Raw genomic sequence first — 24,811 nt, forward strand, 5'->3', positions numbered from 1 at the left:
ATAGCCGTTCTGCAGATTGTGGACAAAATTAAAAGAACACCGAAAATGTTTCAAGTTACCTGTTCTTTCTGTACAACTTCATGCTATAAATGAGAGAATAATCAACTTCGTAAATACGTACTCGCTTTCTTTTTTCCAGTCACGATGGCCTCACCCGCCGACCGCAGCTTGACTTCACGATTCGTTGTTACGCGAAATCGATGAGAAATTAGCAGCCATTTCCATAGTGTTACGCAACTGTGATCACGAGTCCTGCTAATAAAAAAATGCGAATGAAAAGAAAACAACTGTCGATGCAGCTTATGCAGATTATCTCGTTAGTTGATGTATTTCATACACCAATGTAATTTGTGTGAGAAGTCTATCCTACCAAGACGGCTGTTTTTAAACCTAATGCTTACGTTTTAACGGTCCTCCAACGTGCCATTAACTAACCTAAAATTTAGTTGTGCGAAACTTCGCAAACGAATACTACGAGAAACCTGTTCTGGAATACAGACCAGTACAAAACCAAAAAGAAGACCCAGTACTTTATTATCGTTGTTTGCTCTGCATGCTACTCGATGACAGAGAGTTAATGTACAGATGTTTATAGTGCAAGCTATAATTTCTCTTCAACAAACATCAGAAGCAGCACTTTCTTTTACAGTAGTGTCCCGTGGCGCCCGCATCTCGTCGTCGTGCGGTAGCGTTCTCGCTTCCCACGCCCGGGTTCCCGGGTTCGATTCCCGGCGGGGTCAGGGATTTTCTCTGCCTCGTGATGGCTGGGTGTTGTGTGCTGTCCTTAGGTTAGTTAGGTTTAAGTAGTTCTAAGTTCTAGGGGACTGATGATCATAGATGTTAAGTCCCATAGTGCTCAGAGCCATTTTTGAGCCAAGTGTCCCGTGGCTTGTAGATCACACCAAGTAAAAGCGTCTTGAAACAAATTACATATATTTCAATACACGGCAAAACTGATACCCACTCGGCGGAGAAACTGGCTTTCTTTTTTCTGTTCTAAACTCAAGTTGACAAATTGTTCTCGTAATTTATATGGACTCATTGGAAATTACAGTGGTTCTGCCACGCTTGCGTCTCCATTGGAAGTTTATTTCACCTTAATATCCGTTTCCGCTGATGGCTTCTTTAACTTACGGTAGTACTATAATGACTTTAACCAGGACTGTCGTCAAAACTCGTTGGTGAGCATGGAGCTGACTCTGGCTTCATTTTTTGTTTGTCATATTTCCCCTGGCCGTGCGGTTAAAGGCGCTGCAGTCTGGAACCGCAAGACCGCTACGGTCGCAGGTTCGAATCCTGCCTCGGGCATGGATGTTTGTGATGTCGTTAGGTTTAACTAGTTCTAAGTTCTAGGGGACTAATGACCTCAGCAGTTGAGTCCCATAGTGCTCAGAGCCATTTGAACCATTTGAACCAATATTTCCCCTCAGATACTATTGGACTACCACTTGTTCTGCCAAACTTACACTGTTGCGATCTAATGCAACACAATACGAGTACTGAAAATCCTGCAGGTAGGTTGTTTCAACTAACCACAAAAGCCTGTGTGCGTTACATCTGCCACGTCCGCCGATTTGACCATGTCAGTACCTAATTATGATCCTTTTCAACGCGGTACATCTTCATCTAACACATACTCCGCAAGTCACCGTATGGTGCATGACCGAGGATATCTTCTACGACTACTAGTTATTTTCTTTCCTGTTCCACTCGCAAATAGGAGGAGGGAAAAACGACTGTCCGTATGCTTCCGTACGAGCCCAAACTGGTATTATCTTATTTTCGTGGTCCTTGTGCGAAATATACGTTGGCGGCAGCAGAACCGTTTCGCAGTCAGCTTCAAATGCCGGTTCTCTAAATTTTCTGGATAGTGTTTCGCGAAAAGAACGTCGTCCTCACACAGAGCACATGAGTAGCTATTTCCATTTTATAGCCATCCAAATCATGAACGGTAATCACCAAGAAACTTCTACTCTGCACCTTGTCGTCCAAATATCTGCCGTGAGTGTTAAACTGTCTACGTTCTGAATTTTAGTTTTGGAGTAGTTATGATTAACTTTAAATTCTTTTTCAGCATCTTCTTGCATGTATGTCTCGACGGTAGTTCGCGCAAAAGTGTAATAACTTTCAACAGATTTAAAAAGCCTTCATTTACAACAATTTAGAAAGGTTATACATATTTACAACCGATGAATAAATGCATTAGAGTACAGACAAGTGTACACCCTCCATTCCAACTTCTGAAGTATATACTGAGATACTTCGAAAATTTGAACTCTCTGTTGCCTGAAGAGGGTTTTTAGACACTAAATGTGAAATACTGCTTCTATTTGATTTACTGTCGCTAAAAATATTGTTTCTCTCCCCCATGGCCGCCTTTGACAAGTCACAAATGTGTTGTACAGATGTCATTACGAGGCATGATCAGAGGCAAAATTCGTTTAAGTGACAAAAAAATTATTGACACTGATAACAAGTGGCCTTTTTTTTTGCCCACATCGAAGGTCGAGATTTTGACTTTGATATCGATGCTACGACTTCTGCATCGCTGTCGAAACATCAATATCTAAATTTCCAACATCGATATTTTGTAAATATCGAACATCCGCAGTTTATGCACAAAAGAGATAGCATACAAAACGCTTGTAAGACCTGCTCTTGAATGGTATGGGATACATAAAAGTTCGGGCCCCAATGCGGCATCCACTGTATGCAAAGAAGGGCAACGCTAATGACGACTGATTTGTTTGAGTGGCAAGAAAGTGAAACAGAAATCTAAGAGTTGTTTAGGTAGCATACACTCGAAGAAGTGAGGACAGTTACTACAAAAATGCTCTTGGCAGGTGATTGGCAGACGATGCTGGATGACTTTGCTAAATGGGGAAAAACTTCGGGTCTGAGAAGATAAGCAACAAAGGCCATATGTACATATGGCTGGAAATGTGTTCCAAGAGAGGTACAGCTGCTTGAACGTGGAGATAAAAGATCGTTGACATTAGAGGTCTCAACGACTGAAAGCACACATGAGAACACACCATGCAAGTGGGAATGTTCTGTCTATACTAGTGTTTCTTCTCCACGCTCAAGAGGACAGTGAGTTGGAGCACTATCATTTAGTAGCCACATTACCCTTCGTACCACCACAGGCATGTCTTCCAGCGGGGCAGACAGCTTCACCCTCAGCAAGTACAGATATGCCTCGCATATGGGACATTGTGGAAGGATGACTTGTCCCACGAGGCGGTCGGCAATAATCCCCGTCCACACATTGAGGCTGAATCGGTGCTGATGGTTCACGTCCACAGTACCATAAGCATTCTCCGTATCCCACATGTGGGTGTTGTGAAAGTTGACGATACCGCCCTTATAAATTAACCTCATCTGTAAATAGGGGCCGGCCGCGGTGGTCTAGCGGTTCTGGCGCTGCAGTCCGGAACCGCCGGACTGCTACGGTCGCAGGTTCGAATCCTGCCTCGGGCATGGGTGAGTGTGGTGTCCTTAGGTTAGTTAGGTTTAAGTAGTTCTAAGTTCTAGGGGACTTATGACCTAAGATGTTGAGTCCCATAGTGCTCTGAGCCATTTGAACCATTTGTAAATAGGGTGGATGTCAAGAATCCTAGTGCCATGGTAGCCTGGGCGACGAACCAGCGACAAAATCGTCGCCGAGTCCATAGGTAATAAGTCTTAAGTGACATGGACAATGACAGTTTTCATGGAAAATGTTCTATACAGTCGTCTGGCTTACCACATGCTGGCGGGCCAAGTGCCTCGTCCTGATCACTGTCAAAGATCTTTTATCTCCACCTTCAAGTGGGTGTGCTGTCAATGGCCTTGCCACAGTGGTAATACTGTTTCCCGTCAAATCACCGAAGCTCTGCGCTGTTGTGCTTGGTTACCAAATGGATGGGTGATCACCACGTCTGTCGAGCGCAGTTGGCAAGAGGGGTGCATCCAGCCCTCGTGGGGCAAATTGAGGAGCTACTTGACTGAGAAGTAGCGGCTGCAGTCACGAAAACAGACAACGGCCTGAAGAGTCGTGTCCTGACCACATTCCCCTCCAATCCGCATCCAGCAACTCGAAACATCCGAGGATGACCAGGCGGTCGGGTCGGTCGGTAACGTTGGGCCTTCCGGGGACTGTTAGGGCGGAGTCTAGTGAGTGTACCTCCCTTGGAACGCATTTCCGGTCAAATTTCCATATAACATTTAGCAAAATCGCGTTGTAGGTGTACGTGTATTCGTGTCCCATGAAACGATATGAATTCAGCGTGCAGCGTATTGTCGTCGTGGTAAGGAGTCATGAGCATTTTCAGTCTACATCTAAATCTATAACTGTGCTCTGCAGACCGCTGTCAAGAGCATGGCAGAGGGTGCTTCCAGTTGTATCACGTATTAAGGTTTCGCGTATGAAGTGCGGGAAGAATGATCGCTTAAATGCCGTAATTAGTCTAATCTTGTCTTCACGATCTCTGCGGAAGCAGCACGTAAAGGGTTGTCGATGTTGCTAGGCTCTTGAAATATTGTAAGTTGGTTTTCGTGGAAAACTGATGTCTATCTTCAAGCGTCCGCCAGATCAGCTTTTACAGCATCTCACTGACGCTCGCCTTGGGGCAAGAAAACCTGCAGCCATTGACTCTGCCCTTCTTTGTATGCGCTCCGTATCCCTTGTCAGTCCTATCTCGTATGGGTCCCACCCACCTAAGAGCAGTATTGTAGGATGGGTCGAAGGAGTGTTTCGTAGACAATCTTTTTTACATACAAATTTATTTTCCCAGTCTACTACCAATGAGCTGAAGTGTAACACCTGCTTCACCTATGATGTAGCCTATGTGATCATTCCATTCAAGATGCCTAAGGAGTTGTATGAGTGAAATGATTTTGTATGAGGACTGAGTCCAGTTACGACTCACTAATATTGTAGTGTATGTAGCAGCTCACAAATGTATGATAAAAATTTAATTTTTGAATGTTTTTGCTCTGACAGTCTCTGCTGTCTGCCTCGCGTCTGACAGGCGATGAGCTGGTAGCTTTATCAAGCAGGCCTCTGGAGATTACTGACAGCGTGTAGGCACTCTTTGGCTATTGCTTCAATTGCCGCTTTGCGGTCGAGGTGGTGCAATTTACCAGACGCCGAAAAAAAAGAAGTCTGGACCGTTACTCACAGCATCACGGATCGGTGATCCCCCTCCATGTATCAGCTTTGCGTGGATAGCTTCCCTCGCGTACTTGGAGCCATGAGATGGGTTTTCCCCGCGACTGGTGGGCACGTATACGGGCACGTGTTGCACGGCTTATTACAGTCTCATAGTGGCAGTCTCGCTCCTCGTGCTTCGTACATCTGTATGTAGTGCTGGCACATACGAGCAGCATCTCGTCACAAACGTGGTGCTGATAGCACTGTTATCAAGTACGTGCAACTCGCTTTTCCAGCGGTCATTCTGCGTGTATTGTTCGTAATTTTGAATCGCGTTGGTAATTAATGTTTGGAGAATCAGTTTAACGAGACACAGTGCTCGGTCTCTAAGGAAGTATTGTACGTGGATCAGTCGAAATCACGTACCATAATCGAATTTCCCCGTAGTTAATATACGAAGCTTATAATAATGTCGCATATTCTTGCAGGGTTTATTTTTTTACGAGCCTTCATCCCACTTGGGAGGCCGCCCAGCTCAAAATGGAGTCACCCGCACTCGTTTCAAAAGCATGACGGTTGGAGGGAGGAGGACGAGGAGGTGGGGAGGGATGTGCTTGGCGCTTAAGCTGTTGGAGTGGTTATCCGCAAAGGAGTCCACAGATTTCCTTTGGTGAGGTTGTAGATGTCCATGAGTTAAGACTTGTTTGTTTAGGCGTTACACAGAGCAGCAGGGAGGGAGCGGGTGCTTGGGGCTTAAACTGGTAGCAGTGTTTATCTGCAAAGGCGTCGACAAGTTGCGACAGGCTTCGCTGTGGAGGGACGCTCTCACCCCGGACGATTGAACGGCATTTGTGCCAGCTACTGGGTCGGAGGTGATTGCAAATTTCTCTAACACGTCTGGGGGTATGGCCTGGCGTACTGTTAGGCAGGCACCTGGAGCACTCCCGTTCGCAACCTGGCAATCACGATCGTACGAGGATCTTCATGCCGTGTCGGTATTATCCAGCACATACTGTGACGAGGGCGGTGTGGATTTGCATCGGTCTTTGATATTTCCACCTACGTCTTCGGATCTGTTTGCCGTTATTACCACGAGCGGAGGATCTCTCGGCCAGAAATGATATAGCAGCAAAGTTAGGCAGCAGCCGCAACTTCCTCGGCAACTGCTGGGCACTGTGTCCGCGACCACTGGCGTTCGCTGCAACACCCCAAAAGTCGGAGTCTGAGGGCGATCTAGCCTCCAGCATGCAAGAGGTGTGCTAAAAATACAGTATCTTTGGTTGGAGGCATCATAATTTTCCTATGACGTCACATAATCTAGTAATGCAGTGTGATATCTCTTATACAATTATTTCTACCAACGTGTACGTAGCTACTACTATGACGTTAAACACCAGCTTAGGCTTAGCTATGGTACATACATCGGAACCAAAGCTGAAAGCATCATGAAGCTGACGTGACGCAACGCGACGTGACCCGAAGCGACGCGACACTGTGACGTGGTTTCGTGACCCGACGCGTCGCGATGTTGACACATAGTTCAAGTAATTGTGTACAATGCAGCAAACTGAGGAAAATACGTAAAACTGAGATTACTTACACATTATCTCTCTGTGTGAGACCTCTGCTGGTGCTTCGAAATATTGAACAAATCTCGAGTGACGTAATTTGCTATTAATAGACTCGGCCTATCCTTACGCCGCCCCGTTCCTGAGTGTCCCAGTTTTAGGAGATGGATTAGGGGAGGTGTGACTCTTTATCAGTGGTATCTAATTCTATATTGTGATTGCCTGAGATAAAATACTTAAAATTTTGGAAAATCCGGTAAAATACGTAAAACTGAGGAAGATGTGCAACACTGAGAGTACTTACATATCTGCGTAGGTGATGTCTCTCCTGATGCTGTTTAATATGTTATTGACAAATAGACCTAGAGTGACGTAATTTGTTACAAACATACACAACCTCTCCCTATGCTCCAGAGTGCCTCCAGTTATAAAATAGGAAAATAGATGAAAAATACGTGAAACTACGAGAAATACATGAAAGTGAGAGTACTTACATATCTGCCTAGATGACGTCTCTGCTGGTGCCACGTAATATTTTTGTTAATAAATAGAACTCAAGTGACGTGACTTAACGTAATCTGTTATTAAGAAATAGACAAATCATCTCACTAAGCTATCCAGCTGCAGAATAACCCCTCCCACATAACTGATCCAACTACACTACTGGCCATTAAAATTGCTCCACCACGAATATTACGAGCTACAGACGCGAAATTTAACTGACAGGAAGAAGATGAAGCGATATGCAAATTATTAACTTTTCAGAGCATTCACACAAGGTTGGGCCAGTGGCGACACCTACAACGTGCTGACATGAGGAAAGTTTCCAACCGATTTCTCATACACAAACAGCAGTTGACCGGCGTTGCCTGGTGAAACGTTGTTGTGATGCCTCGTGTAAGGAGGAGAAATGCGTACCATCACGTTTCCGACTTTGATAAAGGTCAGATTGTAGCCTATCGCAATTGTGGTTTATCGTATCGTGACATTGCTGCTCGCGTTGGTCGAGATCCAATGACTGTTAGCAGAATGAGGAATTGGTTGGTCAGGAGGGTAATACGGAACGCCGTGCTGGATCCCAACGGCCTCGTATCACTAGCAGTCGAGATGAAAGGCATCTTATCCGTATGGCTGTAACGGATCGTGCAGCCACGTCTCGATCCCTGAGTCAACAGATGGGGACGTTTGCAAGACAACAACCATCTGCACGGACAGTTCGACGACGTTTGCAGTAGCATGGACTATCAGCTCGGAGACCATGGCTGTGGTTACCCTTGACGCTGTATCACAGACAGGAGCGCTTGCGATGGTGTACTCAACGACGAACCAGGGTGCACGAATGGCAAAATGTCATTTTTTCGGATGAATCCAGGTTCTGTTTACACCATCATGATGGTCGCATCCGTGTTTGGCGACATCGCGGTGAATGCACATTGGAAGCGTTTATTCGTCATCGCCATACTGGCGTATCACCCGGCGTGATGGTATGGGGTGCCATTGGTTACACGTCTCGGTCACATCTTGTTGTCATTGACGGCACTTTGAACAGTGGACATTACATTTCAGATGTGTTACGACCCATGGCTCTACCCTTCATTCGATCCCTGCGGAACCCTACATCTCAGCAGGATAATGTAGGACCGCATGTTGCAGGTCCTGTACGGGCCTTTCTGGATACAGAAAATGTTCGACTGCTGCCCTCGCCAGCACATTCTCCAGATCTCTCACCAATTGAAAACGTCTGATCAATGGTGGCCGAGCAACTGGCTCGTCACAATACGCCAGTCACCACTCTTGATGAACTGTGGTATCGTGTTGAAGATACATGGGCAGCTGTACCTGTACACGCCATCCAAGCTCTGTTTGACTCAATGCCCAGGCGTATCAAGGCCGTTATTACGGCCAGAGGTGGTTTTCTGGGTACTGATTTCTCAGGATCTATGCACACAAATTGTGTGAAAATGTAATCACATGTCAGTTCTAGTATAATATATTTGTTCATGACTGCCAGTTTATCATCTGCGTTTCTTCTTGGTGTAGCAATTTCAATGGCCAGTAGTGTATAAAAGATGAACCACATCAAATGAATTCGCAACTGCAAATAAGGACTACGATCAGCTGTAAAATGGAATGACGACAGTGAAAATCTGTGCCAATCCGTAACTCGAACCCGGATTTCCCGCTTATCGCGAGCAGTCGCCTTATCATTTGGTTACCTCGTTTACGACTCACGGCCAGACCCGAACTTCCATACGTTGTCAACTATGCGAGAAGCGGGAAATCCGGGTTCGAGTACCGGTTCGACACAAATTTTCATTGTCGTCATTCCAGTATACAGCTGATGGTAGTCATTCGCAGTTGCGAATTCATTTGATGTGTTTCGTAACGGTGTGGTCGCCGCAGTGTATGCATGTCCAAAGGAACTTCACATCGCAATCGAAATAACAGTCACTTCAACAGCGTATAAAAGATGAAGGTGTGGAGGGTGTTTTAATCCTCATTGGTCCAGAGGGGAACGGAGGGGGTTGCCGCCATTTTAATGTCACATGACGTCATGACTTTGAATGTAAGTAGCACAACTGCCTGGGTGATTACCTGGGTGACCTTGATCAATTCCCTGTGGTTCCCCAGGGATAGGGAGTAGGGGAAGCAAGGAGCCCAAGTGTTCAACCTGGAAGACCTTATCTTATATAGTGATAAGAAACCAGTTATAACCACTCTGGACCCCGTATGCCTACTGTGTTCCTACTCGTGCCTAGTAAGCACTGCGGTGTTCAAACCAACCTTCGGGTTGTAAACAGTTTTACTTTCGTTAATAAGCGTTGGTACGCTACTGAGCAAGTCTTCAACGTCTTCAGTTCGTTTTGTGTGCGCGAAGTTCTCCACACAAAACTGTTACAACTTTTCGGAGTTTTCATTTGTATTTTTGTGGACTGCTCTCGGTCTCCAGTGTGTCTGAGGGATCGATTGCAACGGTGGCAACTGACCATCGACTCGATAGTTACAAAAGGCCCTTTCTTAAAAACTTGGCATGGCGGCCTTCCTCTTAACAAGGATTTGTTCACCTTTCAGACGTCGGCCACTTTCGAGGCCGGAAAGTACGGGTGACGGTTGGTGGGGAAGAGTGCTTTTGCTTCGGCTGGAAGCGCTTTTAGGACGGACCGCGCGGTGCCGCCTACGCCAGCGAAAGTAGGCTCTCGTGCCAGCTTCGCTTTCGCTGTCACCAAGATACTATTCTGCGCCAGCATTTCCGCATTATTACGTACTATTCCATTCAGACTGCTCTGCAGATGAGTATGAAAACTCGGGAGGAATGTGTGGCATTCCCGCCGAGCGTGGTGATGCCTTAGTTACCGCTGAAGGCCGTGACGTTCACTGTCTTACATTCAGTCATTGTCAGAAGGTGTAGTTGGTCTGCAAACCGAATAGCAGTCAATCTACCCAGTTCCGTCACAAGGAGGACCTATAGCAGGGGTCGGTTAGTAATTTTAGGTGGGGTCCGGATACTTTTGAAAATTTTTATCGAAATCCCAAAAAAAGCAACTCATATTTCTTACTAATATTATTTTAATTTTCACTCAGAGACTAATATGAACAACAATAGGTAGCCATAACTGTATTCCAGAATCAATGGGAGAAATTACATTTCCGGTCTTGAGGCAGTTTTTTAACTTAGGTTCACGCAGGGAGCAGTTTATGCGAAGAGCGTCTTCAAGGTGGCCGACCATTAGGCTTGAGAGATACTGGTTCTTCAAAAAAAATCTTTTTAAAAATGAATTAAATAAATGGTTCTAGCCCCGTCATAAGTCGCATTAAGAAGTATCTTTCTTATTTTATTTGATGGTGACAAGTTTCGGACTCCAAGTTCACTTTCAAACCATCCGCATCATGTGACGATGCGACAGCCTTTGTTAAAGAAGAAGAAGGAACTGCCCCTGCAGTGACGATCAAAGCAGCATTATGGCCGCTTCAACAGCAAACAGGCCCCATACAAAAGACACTGGAGAACGTAGTACCACAAACATATCTGGAGCCAAACACAATAGCAGATAAATGGCTAACTTTTTGCAATTTCCTTGTTTTTCTGGAAAATGTTTCCTCCAAAATTATTCTGTGTTAGCAAAGAAATGTCTTCCTTCAAGTCTGTTATCTCCATTTGGAGGAAAGGCTTTGAATGGCGGAACAACTTCGCAGCCACATCAGAAACTTCAAAAGGCGATTTTAAGAAATGCGACAACTTCTCTATCTCAGCGAAGTCTTGGAATCTTGCTGCAATTCCTTCTTAAGATCAGACGTAAAATTGGAAAAAACTGCTATGACTGTTTAAGAACTATTTTTATATTCAATAATTGTTGGAAAGCGATTATATTCTTGAATTACATTTCTTTTTCAGATATATTCACCTTGTGACGGAAAGAAGACAGGCTTCGTGTCAGATCACATATGTAATTCCCATTTCCGTGTAGGTCGGTACTTGAGCTCGTTTGAACGTTTCAGAAAGTCTTTCAGGAAAGCCACAGATAGAATACAACGTTCGATTGCTAGGAACTCGTAGCTTCTTGTCTACGAAAGTGGTTAGTTCTACTTTTGCAAAACCATTTTATCACTCCACCTTTACTTAGCCAACGAACATTGTTGTGCTGCGTTTAGTCAGAATGCGACGAATCGAACTCAGATAGAAACTCTTCGTACTGTCTCTGCTGAAGAGCGGAACGGGACCTCAAAAAGTTAATCAACTTGATCAAGTTATCCATTAATTATTTGAGTTGTACTGCTAATTAAGTTCTTAACTAACAACGACCATGATTGCCGATGGAGCTCCCACATTTACAAACCAGAGATTCATAATTATGTCTTAACTGACACCGACCGCGACAGACAACGTGTCTGCAATTATTGCCATTGCCAATAATAATAACAACAGTAATAATGATAACAATAAATAATAAGATGCACAACTTATCTGACAAAAGAAATAATTGTTTTAGTGGAATTTTGTTGTTTTGTACATAATTATGTATAGTTTAGGGCAATAACGAAATAATGTGTAAGCTTTCGCAACTCTCCATTTCGCATTTTTATGTAACTGGGAGTTTTTGTGCATTTCATTTTTTCGGACAAATGTGCAACACCCTAACTGATGTATTCGCTCACGAATTTACTTCCAGATCTTACGCTGCAGCCACACAACAACTTGTGCTAACTGTACACTTCCTTGTTAAATGTTCGCTTGTGGTCACGCGTATTTGATTTCGTCACACTCTCAATCAGAGGATCCGTTCTCGGAGGCCCTAGTTCCTTTGCGGCTAGCTTTTGCTGCTAATTTACTTTTCTGTTCCCAGAATGAGATTTTCACTCTGCAGTAGAGTGTGCGCTGATATGAAACTTCTGGCAGATTAAAGCTGTGTGCCGGACCGAGACTGGAACTCGGCACCTTTGCAAAGCGGGCAAGTGCTCTACCGCCTGAGCTACCCAAGCACGACTCACGACCCATCCTCACAGCTTTACTTTTTTGTTCGCATTTAATATAGATTCGACATAGTTCACGTTTACACTGCGCACGAAAGCCGATTACCGCACAATTAACAACTAACTCCACACACAAAGTGCCGTTTATGGAAATGATTATACTCAAGTCGTAATGTTTACCAAAATGGTCACCTGACTAAAATACAAATGAGGCGCTGACTTTCATAAAGACCTTAAGCACACCGCTATCGATCTCACATTTAAGTGAATATCGGAGAAACCAGTGATACAGCTTTTCGTGAGTTTTCAGATGTACAATGTGGTCCTATAATACAGATAAACGTGGCTCACCATCAGATCAACAGATTTCAGAAGCATGAACAAATGCTGCAGTCTCACAGTCGATGGTGATGTACTTTAGGCCCTTATGATCCTCAGCGCCTCAAATGGATTACTGTATGATAGAATTCACAACTTAATGTACTATAACTCATTCGGAGACCCACAAAATAGGTTTACTGTCAGCACAACTTTAATCTACATTATCGTCCGATCTAATTTTACTACAGTATATAGTGAGTGAATTATCGTATTTGGGAATGTGCTATCATCTAGCAAGATTTATGCCGAGCGAACGGGGATAAAAGCCTGCCGCAGTGTGTTACTACCTCGTGGAACTGACGTAAACCTCTAGTTGAGTGGCAAGGGCTCGCGTTGTACCTTATGAACCGTGCACGTTTTTCTATCAAATCCGTAAGGCCATTACGTCACGCGAGTTGCGCATGCGCATGCTCCTTAAAACGTGCACAACTGGAGGTGTACTGGCGACCCTGATGTCATGTTTCACAGAATCTACAGGAGCAGTAACGCAGTAGATTTAAGTGTTGTATCCTTAGGACTGCAGCATCTATGTTACTTTTAACAATATTCAAGAAAAATAACCAATAAATCCGCAAGGTGTCCAAACTTAGAGTGTTCACGTGCTCCTGTTCTCTTACACAGCAACCGCCACTGGAGCCCTCATCTGTCAGCCGATCCACCTCACCTGCCATCCAAGTTAGGCGCGACCCGAAGATCTCCGAAGTGCTTCGTCTGCTTTTCGTTTAGCAGTTGTCTATTATTCTACAGGTTATCGACACTTTTGAAATAATGGAATGATAGCCTGTTACTGAGAAGCGATTTTATATGAAATGCGAGTAAATTCATTGTTTAGGTTTTCTAATATTTATAACAAAATATATCCATTTTGGCGCGCTACTTCCGCAGACAGCAGTCAGTCGCGAAGTCGGAATAGAATTTAGGCGGCCTTTCTCACCATACACGTACCGAAAAAACCATCTGCCATCGGTACCTCACATCTCCCCACTGTTGCCTTCTCAGCTACTCTAAGAAGAGCTCTTTTTAGCTGAATATGATGGCTGTAAAGCCAGAAATGCTGCAGGCTGAACCCACCCCGTTGGATATCCGAGCCAACAATGCCATACGCCACTTACATCTTTACTTTCCCGTGTATCAGGGTAGTAGGACAGTGCAAGGTACAGCGATTTGGGTAGATCTGTTCGTGTCCGTTTCTTGCGTTAGTTATTTCAGTTGTTAATTTCCGTATTCTTTACAGTATTAACGAGCTTAGTGAAAAAAATGCGTCCCGGACATGTGTTAGCACTGTGTCACAACTGGTTTAAAAGGTGCACTGCAAAGGACCCGTATGAGACTGGAATCAGCCTATAGATCAAGGTCGCCAACTGACGGACCGCGGTCCAGATCTGGACCGCGAAAGGTCAAAAACTGAGCCGCCAACAATATTTTGACAGTATATTCAAGAAACTTATTTAAAAAATTATTTTTCTGTAAATAAGAATACGTTTGAGTGGCACCCTTACTACTTGACACAGTATTTTGCAAATAACTACGTGACTCATTTGGTTTGAGTTCGTAATGGTTAGCAGGTGCCGGCCGGTGTGGCCGAGCGGTTCTAGGCGCTTCAGTCTGGAACCGCGTGACCGCTACGGTTGCAGGTCGAATCCTGCCTCAGGCATGGATGTGTGTGATGTCCTTAGGTTAGTTAGGTTTAAGTAGTTCTAAGTTCTAGGGGACTGATGACCTCAGATGTTAAGTCCCATAGCGCTCAGAGCCATTTGAACCATTTTCGAATAGCACGAAAGGGGCTGCTGAGCTTAACATCCCCATCCGACGGACGGATCACCTACAATAGTGTTGCCTGCCATCACTTGATGAGACACTACAGACGTCTAGAACTTAAGCCAGGGCTTTGGTGCAAAGACAGGTGGCCAGGAACTTCACGCCACCTCCTGTCCTCACCTTGCCGGCAAAACAGAGGCAGGCAGGCCTCTCCCACACCACAAGCGCTGCTCGCTCTGCACTTTACAGACAGGCTTACAACAGACCGATGGGTCTGTGGCTTAATACAAATTTTATCATTGCAGCACTGGAGTCTCAAATCTCTTCGAGGAGCCATATATGAACCATCAGTGCACAGTTATCTGCGTGTGATTCTCAATACAGGTTAAGAACTGAAAATGACGATGATGCTTTAAATTTTTAAGATACTGGATGAGAAAGGTCAGATTCCTGTCCAGCCTAACTTTTCTAGAGGCTTGTCTACAGACACTGAGGCATAGGTATTAAAATTTGGCGCTGGGACCGTAGCGCTGATGAACAGCAGGACCTCTATTCCACGATACGTACTTCTTTCAACGTATTATTTGAGTTCCATATAATATGCGAAGTTACTGCTTGATAAAATATTGTTTCACCGATTTCAGAACTAACAGATGTTAGCGGCCTTGATTTTTGTCCCTCTGAACAATACAGTTAACACCACTCAACACATTTAGACTAAAGAACACAGTTTGCTCTTAATCGCTCCAGTCACATAGCAAAGCTGTTTTACGAACAATACGTCTCTCAAATGGTTCAAATGGCTCTGAGCACTATGGGACTCAACTGCTGAGGTCATTAGTCCCCTAGAACTTAGAACTAGTTAAACCTAACTAACCTAAGGACATCACAAACATCCATGCCCGAGGCAGGATTCGAACCTGCGACCGTAGCGGTCTTGCGGTTCCAGACTGCAGCGCCTTTAACCGCACGGCCACTTCGGCCGGCTAATACGTCTCTCCATAACACTGAAATAATTTTTTCTGAGACATTACCTATTAAACACATGAAATGCATTTGCAGTTGCTAATATGGACGACCACCAACCGTATAATGGAATGACGTACAAAAGGCTTTACCAATGAAAACGATTTATGCGTTCGTAGTATATAAGTGAACATTTTTCGTAGAAGACCCACTGTAATCACCGTATGACGGTTAAAACGCCAAATACCGTACCACGCAGGCTACATTTAGCTAATAAAATCAAACACGCCTCCACCCAGTGTCGAACCCTCGAACTCCTGCATGTTAATCCAAAACGCTATCCACTACACCCACTGCACAGCACTGTTCCTATCTGCTGACAGAGGTAGTTACTGTACACGTCTTACAGTGTTTCCAGATTGCCAATCTTGGTAACGTATATTTACTGCCAGAAATTTGCGCATGCTGAAAATTTGTGATACACATCTTTGTATTGCTAGTATGTGAGGAATCGCGCTGCGAAGTCCGAGTGCGCGAATTTTTCTTCACCCTGTCTCTCCTGAAAATGGTCAGACGTGTGTTTTACGGCGTTTCAGGAGATGTTTGTAATTGTGTTTCTGCATGTGTATGGTGAGTCAGCCCAACCAAATACTCACTTCTTCCATGTGACGACCAGCGTCGACGGGAACAGTCGTTTCCTCTTTAAAAAAAAAATGGAGCCGTATTGTACATGCCCATTTGATAGAGCGGTCGCAGATTACTCTAGTACTATCGAGCCGGTACTCCAACAGCGCATGAGCAGCGCTGCTTCATGGGGATAGCAGTCAGCGCGGGCAAGAACGGCTATGTCGCTGCTAGACTACTGTCTTCACTCTTTACTGTCCCTGTTAATCCCATATTGCTAAAACTAATATCGTACTAGACAAATTTGGGACCGCTCTATCGAAGGGTATGTAAAATTCTGCATTAGAAATCATTTTGTTTGTGACGAGAAACAAATCGACGTTTCCTGCTAACACTGGGCATCTTACAGGGTGTTTCAAAAATGACCGGTATATTTGAAACGGCAATAAAAACTAAACGAGCAGCGATAGAAATACACCGTTTGTTGCAATATGCTTGGGACATCAGTACATTTTCAGGCAGACAAACTTTCGAAATTACAGTAGTTACAATTTTCAACAACAGATGGCGCTGCGGTCTGGAAAACATATCCACCATGCGTAGCAATATTATGGCGTAGTCTCTGAATGAAATTACCCGAAACCTTTGACAACGTGTCTGGCTTAATGGTTTCACATGCAGATGAGATGTACTGCTTCAGCTGTTCAATTGTTTCTGGATTCTGGCGGTACACCTGGTCTTTCAAGTGTCCCCACATAAAGAAGTCACAGAGGTTCATGTCTGGCGAATAGGGAGGCCAATCCACGCCGCCTCCTGTATGTTTCGGATAGCCCAAAGCAATCACACGATCATCGAAATATTCATTCAGGAAATTAAAGACGTCGGCCGTGCGATGTGGCCGGGCACCATCTTGCATAAACCACGAGGTGTTCGCAGTGTCGTCTAAGGCAGTTTGTACCGCCACAAATTCACGAAGAATGTCCAGATAGCGTGTTGCAGTAATCGTTTCGGATCTGAAAAATGGGCCAATGATTCCTTTGGAAGAAATGGCGGCCCAGACCAGTACTTTTTGAGGATGCAGGAACGATGGGACTGCAACATGGGGCTTTTCGGTTCCCCATATGCGCCAGTTCTGTTTATTGTCGAAGCCGTCCAGGTAAAAATAAGCTTCGTCAGTAAACCAAATGCTGCCCACATGCATATCGCCGTCATCAATCCTGTGCACTATATCGTTAGCGAATGTCTCTCGTGCAGCAGTGGTAGCGGCGCTGAGGGGTTGCCGCGTTTGAATTTTGTATGGATAGAGGTGTAAACTCCGGCGCATGAGACGATACGTGGACGTTGGCGTCATTTGGACCGCAGCTGCAACACGGCGAACGGAAACCCGAGGCCGCTGTTGGATCACCTGCTGCACTAGCTGCACGTTGCCCTCTGTGGTTGCCGTACGCGGTCGCCCTACCTTTCCAGCACGTTCATCCGTCACGTTCCCAGTCCGTTGAAATTTTTCAAACAGATCCTTTATTGTATCGCTTTTCGGTCCTTTGGTTACATTAAACCTCCGTTGAAAACTTCGTCTTGTTGCAACAACACTTTGTTCTAGGCGGTGGAATTCCAACACCATAAAAATCCTCTGTTCTAAGGAATAAACCATGTTGTCTACAGCACACTTGCACGTTGTGAACAGCACACGCTTACAGCAGAAAGACGACGTACAGAATGGCGCACCCACAGACTGCGTTGTCTTCTATATCTTTCACATCACTTGCAGCGCCATCTGTTGTTGAAAATTGTAACTACTGTAATTTCGAAAGTTTGTCCTCCTGAAAATGTACTGTTGTCCCAAGCATATTGCAACAAACGGTGTATTTCTATCGCTGCTCGTTTAGTTTTTATTGCCGTTTCAAATACACCGGTCATTTTTGAAACACCCTGTATGAAGGAAGTGGTGAACGTTATTTGCTTGGGTTGACTCCAGGTACACGTACCGAAAACGAAATCGCAAATATCTGACGACTCATAGGAGACCAGAACATCACCGACGAAATCTGAGAGATTGTTCGAGAATGCTTTCTGAGTATTTCGGTATAGGAACCAGTGATCACCGATGCCTCTTTACAGTATAATAATAGCTTACTCGGTTTCTTACTCCAGTTATCTTTGCTTCTGTGAACATACCTTGATAAGAGTTAATAAACCTGTAATATGTAATCGTAAGACCGTAGAACCCAAAACACTTAAGTCCAGGTCCAAAAGTACTGTGACGAGGTTACCGCCGCTGTGTCAACAGCACAGCGCACAGTCATTGTGCCACTCTTGCATTGTATTCATTGACACCACAAACGTTGTGCGTGATGTCCAGCTCTTCGTCAATAAACCTGTTCGTATTGCTATGTATCAGTATTAGCGTACAGCTAACACTGCCGGAAAAACTATCCCAGACAGAACCACGCAGTAGTGTTTGCAGCCTTCAGGGCGAAGAGTTAAGTGAACGTTAGTGTTGACCACAGCAAGTAGTGTGGCTCATTGGAACAAGTTCGTTTCCAACCAAAAGGCACATGCATATCCGTCAAAATTTGCACTGTTGTGCACTATTTTCAGTGCAATACAAATACATATCTAATTGAGGCAATAAACCAAACGAAATGCAATAACTTTGTAACAAGTCACCGGAGGCTATGTGTCCCTTATATCAAAATACTCAGGAGGTTTTCCTGAAGACCCATTGAAAGTTGATTAGCAAGTCATCGTTAGATGATCTAAATACGTCACACAGTAACTCGCCAACTGAGCGGGCCCGGAGTAGCACTCCGCGTGCTTACCGAGAAAGATAATTTTTCTTTCGATATTTTAAAATCACATCAACAGAGATGATCATTAAGCAGCTGTCCACCCCGATAGCTGAGTGGTCAGCGTGACGGATTGCCGTCCTACGGGCCCGGGTTCGATTCCCGGCTGGGTCGGGGATTTTCTCCGCTCAGGGACCGGGTGTTGTGTTGTCTTCATCATCATTCCATCTCCATCCGGCGCGCAGGCCGCCCAATGTGGCGCCGAATGTAATAAGACCTGCACCAAGGCGACCGGACCTGCCCCGTAAAGGGCCTCCCGGTCAATGACGTCAAATGCTCATTTCCATTTCCATTAAGCATCTGACTTTCTCACTTAAGATAAGGATCGTCGGTGAAGTCTGGAGGGCCTTACGAAAGGAAGGTATTCGAAAAAGGCCTGGTGTAGTTTACTGAAACAAGGCGTCATTTGTCTGATAGCGGCTGACTTGGGTCTCGAACCAGAGCCATCCAATTTACGACACACGTCGAGTGTTCTGTATGGAAGCCTGAAGTCGGTATATGAGGCGTACTCAGATAGGCAAACCAACCGAGGTGCCATAGGTTTTATGGCACTGGTTTCGTATTCGGCAGTACTGGGATTCACATCATCAAATGTACACTCCTGGAAATGGAAAAAAGAACACATTGACACCGGTGTGTCAGACCCACCATACTTGCTCCGGACACTGCGAGAGGGCTGTACAAGCAATGATCACACGCACGGCACAGCGGACACACCAGGAACCGCGGTGTTGGCCGTCGAATGGCGCTAGCTGCGCAGCATTTGTGCACCGCCGCCGTCAGTGTCAGCCAGTTTGCCGTGGCATACGGAGCTCCATCGCAGTCTTTAACACTGGTAGCATGCCGCGACAGCGTGGACGTGAACCGTATGTGCAGTTGACGGACTTTGAGCGAGGGCGTATAGTGGGCATGCGGGAGGCCGGGTGGACGTACCGCCGAATTGCTCAACACGTGGGGCGTGAGGTCTCCACAGTACATCGATGTTGTCGCCAGTGGTCGGCGGAAGGTGCACGTGCCCGTCGACCTGGGACCGGACCGCAGCGACGCACGAATGCACGCCAAGACCGTAGGATCCTACGCAGTGCCGTAGGGGACCGCACCGCCACTTCCCAGCAAATTAGGGACACTGTTGCTCCTGGGGTATCGGCGAGGACCATTCGCAACCGTCTCCATGAAGCTGGGCTACGGTCCCGCACACCGTTAGGCCGTCTTCCGCTCACGCCCCAACATCGTGCAGCCCGCCTCCAGTGGTGTCGCGACAGGCGTGAATGGAGGGACGAATGGAGACGTGTCATCTTCAGCGATGAGAGTCGCTTCTGCCTTGGTGCCAATGATGGTCTTATGCGTGTTTGGCGCCGTGCAGGTGAGCGCCACAATCAGGACTGCATACGACCGAGGCACACAGGGCCAACACCCGGCATCATGGTGTGGGGAGCGATCTCCTACACTGGCCGTACACCACTGGTGATCGTCGAGGGGACACTGAATAGTGCACGGTACATCCAAACCGTCATCGAACCCATCGTTCTACCATTCCTAGACCGGCAAGGGAACTTGCTGTTCCAACAGGACAATGCACGTCCGCATGTATCCCGTGCCACCCAACGTGCTCTAGAAGGTGTAAGTCAACTACCCTGGCCAGCAAGATCTCCGGATCTGTCCCCCATTGAGCATGTTTGGGACTGGATGAAGCGTCGTCTCACGCGGTCTGCACGTCCAGCACGAACGCTGGTCCAACTGAGGCGCCAGGTGGAAATGGCATGGCAAGCCGTTCCACAGGACTACATCCAGCATCTCTACGATCGTCTCCATGGGAGAATAGCAGCCTGCATTGCTGCGAAAGGTGGATATACACTGTACTAGTGCCGACATTGTGCATGCTCTGTTGCCTGTGTCTATGTGCCTGTGGTTCTGTCAGTGTGATCATGTGATGTATCTGACTCCAGGAATGTGTCAATAAAGTTTCCCCTTCCTGGGACAATGAATTCACGGTGTTCTTATTTCAATTTCCAGGAGTGTATGTTGCTCCTGGTTTTCTGACATCACTTAATGGGAATACAAATGGTTCAAATGGCTCTGAGCACTATGGGACTTAACTTCTAAGGTCATCAGTCCCCTAGAACTCAGAACTACTTAAACCTAACTACATCACACACATCCATACCCGAGGCAGGATTCGAACCTGCGACCGTAGCGGCCGCGCGGTTCCAGACTGTAGTGCCTTTAACCGCTTGGCCACCACGGCCGGCAATGGGAATACAGGGATGGTTGCTGTGGACACGCAACGACCGATTAGCTAACTCATCTTCAAACGGTTTGTACAGGGCAAAGAAAAATTGCGTAGTGAGCGAATCCTGCCATATCAGCAGTACAAAAATGCTCATAACAAAATTTCATCGGTAGAAAGTGGACTTTTACGAAGGGCAATTTGGCAACATTGGAGCAATAATATGTTATATGTGACACTCTCATAAGCCAGATTTAGAGAAGAATAATGGAAGAGTTACATTTGTTTGAAGGAATGTGAGAAACTGCATTATTATAAATTGCCGGCTGACGCACGATCGACCCGTCGTCCTGATAGCTCAGTATCCAAGAACTCACGAACATTCTTGTGGAAGTCCACTGAGACACCAATCTGTTGAAAAATTAAATTTTCACTGTTATCTTGAAATTTCGGCATAAACTATGCAAAATATCCTCTCCTTTGGTCTAAAAGCTATGTGGCTAAAGATCACTGTGACAAAAAACTTGATTTGCTGTTCGCATACATATAATCATGCAAACATTTTTACAATCACTTGGGAGTATTTAGGCCATTTTAAATAACACTGTACATGTTTTCGTTGCTCACTTTACTTCTTTGTCTCGGGGATATACTGATACACCCAACACAGACGGCTAAAGAAGTCGTCTGGATTGACCTGACACACAGTGCAACAGAAACGATGCTCCCTCGGTAGTGAGCAGTCGGAGAACCCAGCGCTTGTCGACCTTTTTACAGAGTTCAGACTGTGCGAGATCGTAAACACCGATCTGTGATTGATTTTCACTTTGTCGACTATCGTTTCCATTCCAATTTGCCATCCTTCGCCCATAAGGGCCCGCACTTCTTTTGCAATTCCCAGAGAGATAGCCTGTCAGTTCTTTCATCGTCATTCAGACTTGTTCGACACTCCGCGTACGTCTGCGCCACACTGTGTCATATGATGGTGCTTTTTTATCATGCAGTTACGCCAGCTCAGTATGGATTGTTGCAACGTATTTATCATTCAAATGTAGAAAACAAATTACTGCATCGCCTAGACTATAGGCGTCAACCTGAAACAAACAAAACATTCATTACGTAACTTTATTTTCTCGAGGTGACTGTATGACTACCCCTCTTAGTGTTTTTTTCGTTTTAAGGTTGAACGAATGGGAGATAATGAAACTTGGTGTCGGCTCATAGCCTAGTCCTCCCGAATAGCCGCCAGGGTACCATCGAGCTTAAAACAGTGCCGCATATACTCTCTCCGTAAGACACGACGGTTAACATACAATACAATACAATACCCAGAAGTGGAAGAGGATATGAAATGAAACTTCACGGTTTGAGAGGGTAAGTGATGCTACGTCAGTGATTACGAAACAAAATCAGATTTACAGAGAACTTGACTTATCAGTATGACGTTGCACTCCACCCCGCTGTCACGGGTTCATGCATCCATTAGGTTAGGAAGAGTTTCAAACGTCTTCCCTGGTCCTTGATAACCTGGATATTGGCAGTGGGACAGAGTTGAGATCCGAGCTGGTCCCATACATATTCTATCGGAAACAGATATGAGGATCTTACTGCTCGCGGAAGTACCTCGACATCAAGCAGACAGTTCATAGCGACACGTGCTATGTGTGGACGAGCATAGTACTGTTGAAAAATGGCACCACGATACTCTCGATTGAGAGGTAAGACATGAGGACGCAGGATACCATACCTGTGAAGCACAGTTTTCCTGTCAGTGTTATCTCAGTTATTACCGGCCTTGACTTGAAGCCATACCCGATGGCTCGCCGCACCATGACGCCAGTAACAACACCGCCGTGGCGCTCCAAAACATTGGAAGAATGGACTGCTCCCCGAGGTCGCCGCGGTACTCGCAGACGTTGGTCACCCGGGGTAGTGCAAAAGCGCGAGTCATAGCTGAGTGCAATGTGTCACCATTCATCAACAGTCCATGCTTCCCAGTCAAGGCACCCCTCCAAGCGCAGCCGTCTGTGTTTCGGTGTTAACGGCGGTTTACGTATGGGAGAGTCATTTCCTCGTTAAGCTGCCGCTAGTCTCCGACCAATGTCCCAGGGAGTCCATTGCTTGTTCTCGGATGGCTGACGCAGATGTGAAGAAGTTACTACACTATGTGATCAGAAGTATCCGGACTCGTGGCTGAAAATGACTTACAAGTTCGTGGAGCTCTCCATCGGTAATGATGGAATTCAATATGGTGTTGGACCACCCTTAGCCTTGATAACAGCTTCCACTCTCGCAGGAATACGTTTAATCAGGTACTGAAAGGTTTCTTGGGGAATGGCGGCCCATTCTTCGCGGAATGCTGCACTGAGGAGAGGTATCGATGTCGGTCGGTGAGGAGTGGCACGAAGTCGGCGTTCCAAAACATGCCAAAGGTGTTGTGTAGGATTCAGGTCAGGACTCTCTGCAGGCCGGTCCATTACAGGGATTGTCGTGTACCCACTCCGCCACAGGCCGTGCATTATGAACATGTGCTCGATCGTGTTGAAAGATGCAATCACCATCCCCGAATTGCTCTTCCACATCTACATCCATACTCCGCAAGCCACCTGACGGTGTGTGGCGGAGGGTACCCTGAGTACCTCTATCGGTTCTCCCTTCTATTCCAGTCTCGTATTGTTCGTGGAAATGAGGATTGTCGGTATGTTTCTGTGTGGGCTCTAATTTCTCTGATTTTATCCTCATGGTCTCTTCGCGAGATGTACGTAGGTGGGTGCAATATACTGCTTGACTCTTCGGTGAAGGTATGTTCTCGAAACTTTAACAAAAGCCCGTACCGAGCTACTGAGCGTCTCTCCTGCAGAGTCTTCCACTGGAGTTTATCTATCATCTCCGTAACGCTTTCGCGATTACTAAATGATCCTATAACGAAGCGCGGCCGGCCGAAGTGGCCGTGCGGTTAAAGGCGCTGCAGTATGGAACCGCAAGGCCGCTACGGTCGCAGGTTCGAATCCTGCCTCGGGCATGGATGTTTGTGATGTCCTTAGGTTAGTTAGGTTTAACTAGTTCTAAGTTCTAGGGGACTAATGACCTCAGCAGTTGAGTCCCATAGAGCCATTTAAACCATTTTTATAACGAAGCGCGCTGCTCTCCGTTGGATCTTCTCTATCTCTTCTATCAACCCTATCTGGTACGGATCCCACACTGCTGAGCAGTATTCAAGCAGTGGGCGAACAAGCGTACTGTAATCTACTTCCTTTGCTTTCGGATTGCAATTCCTTAGGATTCTTCCAATGAATCTCAGTCTGGCATCTGCTTTACCGACGATCAACTTTATATGATCATTCCATTTTAAATCACTCGTAATGCGTACTCCCAGATAATTTATGGAATTAACTGCTTCCAGTTGCTGACCTGCTATTTTGTAGCTAAATGATAAGGGATCTATCTTTCTATGTATTCGCAGCACATTACACTTGTTTACATTGAGACTCAATTGCCATTCCCTGCACCATGCGTCAATTCGCTGCAGGCCCTCCTGCATTTCAGTACAATTTTCCATTGTTACAACCTCTCGATACACCACAGCATCATTTGCAAAAAGCCTCAGTGAACTTCCGATGTCATCCACCAGATCATTTATGTATATTGTGAATAGCAACGGTCCTATGACACTCCCCGGCGGCACACCTGGAATCACTCTTACTTCGGAAGACTTCTCTCGATTGAGAATGACTTGCGGCGTTCTGTTATCTAGGAACTCCTCAATCCAATCACACAATTGGTCTGATAGTTCATATGCTCGTACTTTGTTCATTAAACGACTGTGGGGAACTGTATC

At 45.7% G+C, this 24,811-nt stretch overlaps 1 protein-coding gene across 4 annotated transcripts in view; it reads left to right on the forward strand.

Moving 5' to 3' along the window:
• Nucleotides 1-24,811, forward strand: part of LOC126183497 (elongation of very long chain fatty acids protein AAEL008004) — a 308,167-nt gene that overhangs the window by 214,128 nt on the left and 69,228 nt on the right. The gene's annotated exons all lie outside the window — the stretch shown is intronic.

Source organism: Schistocerca cancellata, chromosome 4, assembly GCF_023864275.1.
Source record: "Schistocerca cancellata isolate TAMUIC-IGC-003103 chromosome 4, iqSchCanc2.1, whole genome shotgun sequence".
NCBI lineage: Eukaryota > Metazoa > Arthropoda > Insecta > Orthoptera > Acrididae > Schistocerca > Schistocerca cancellata.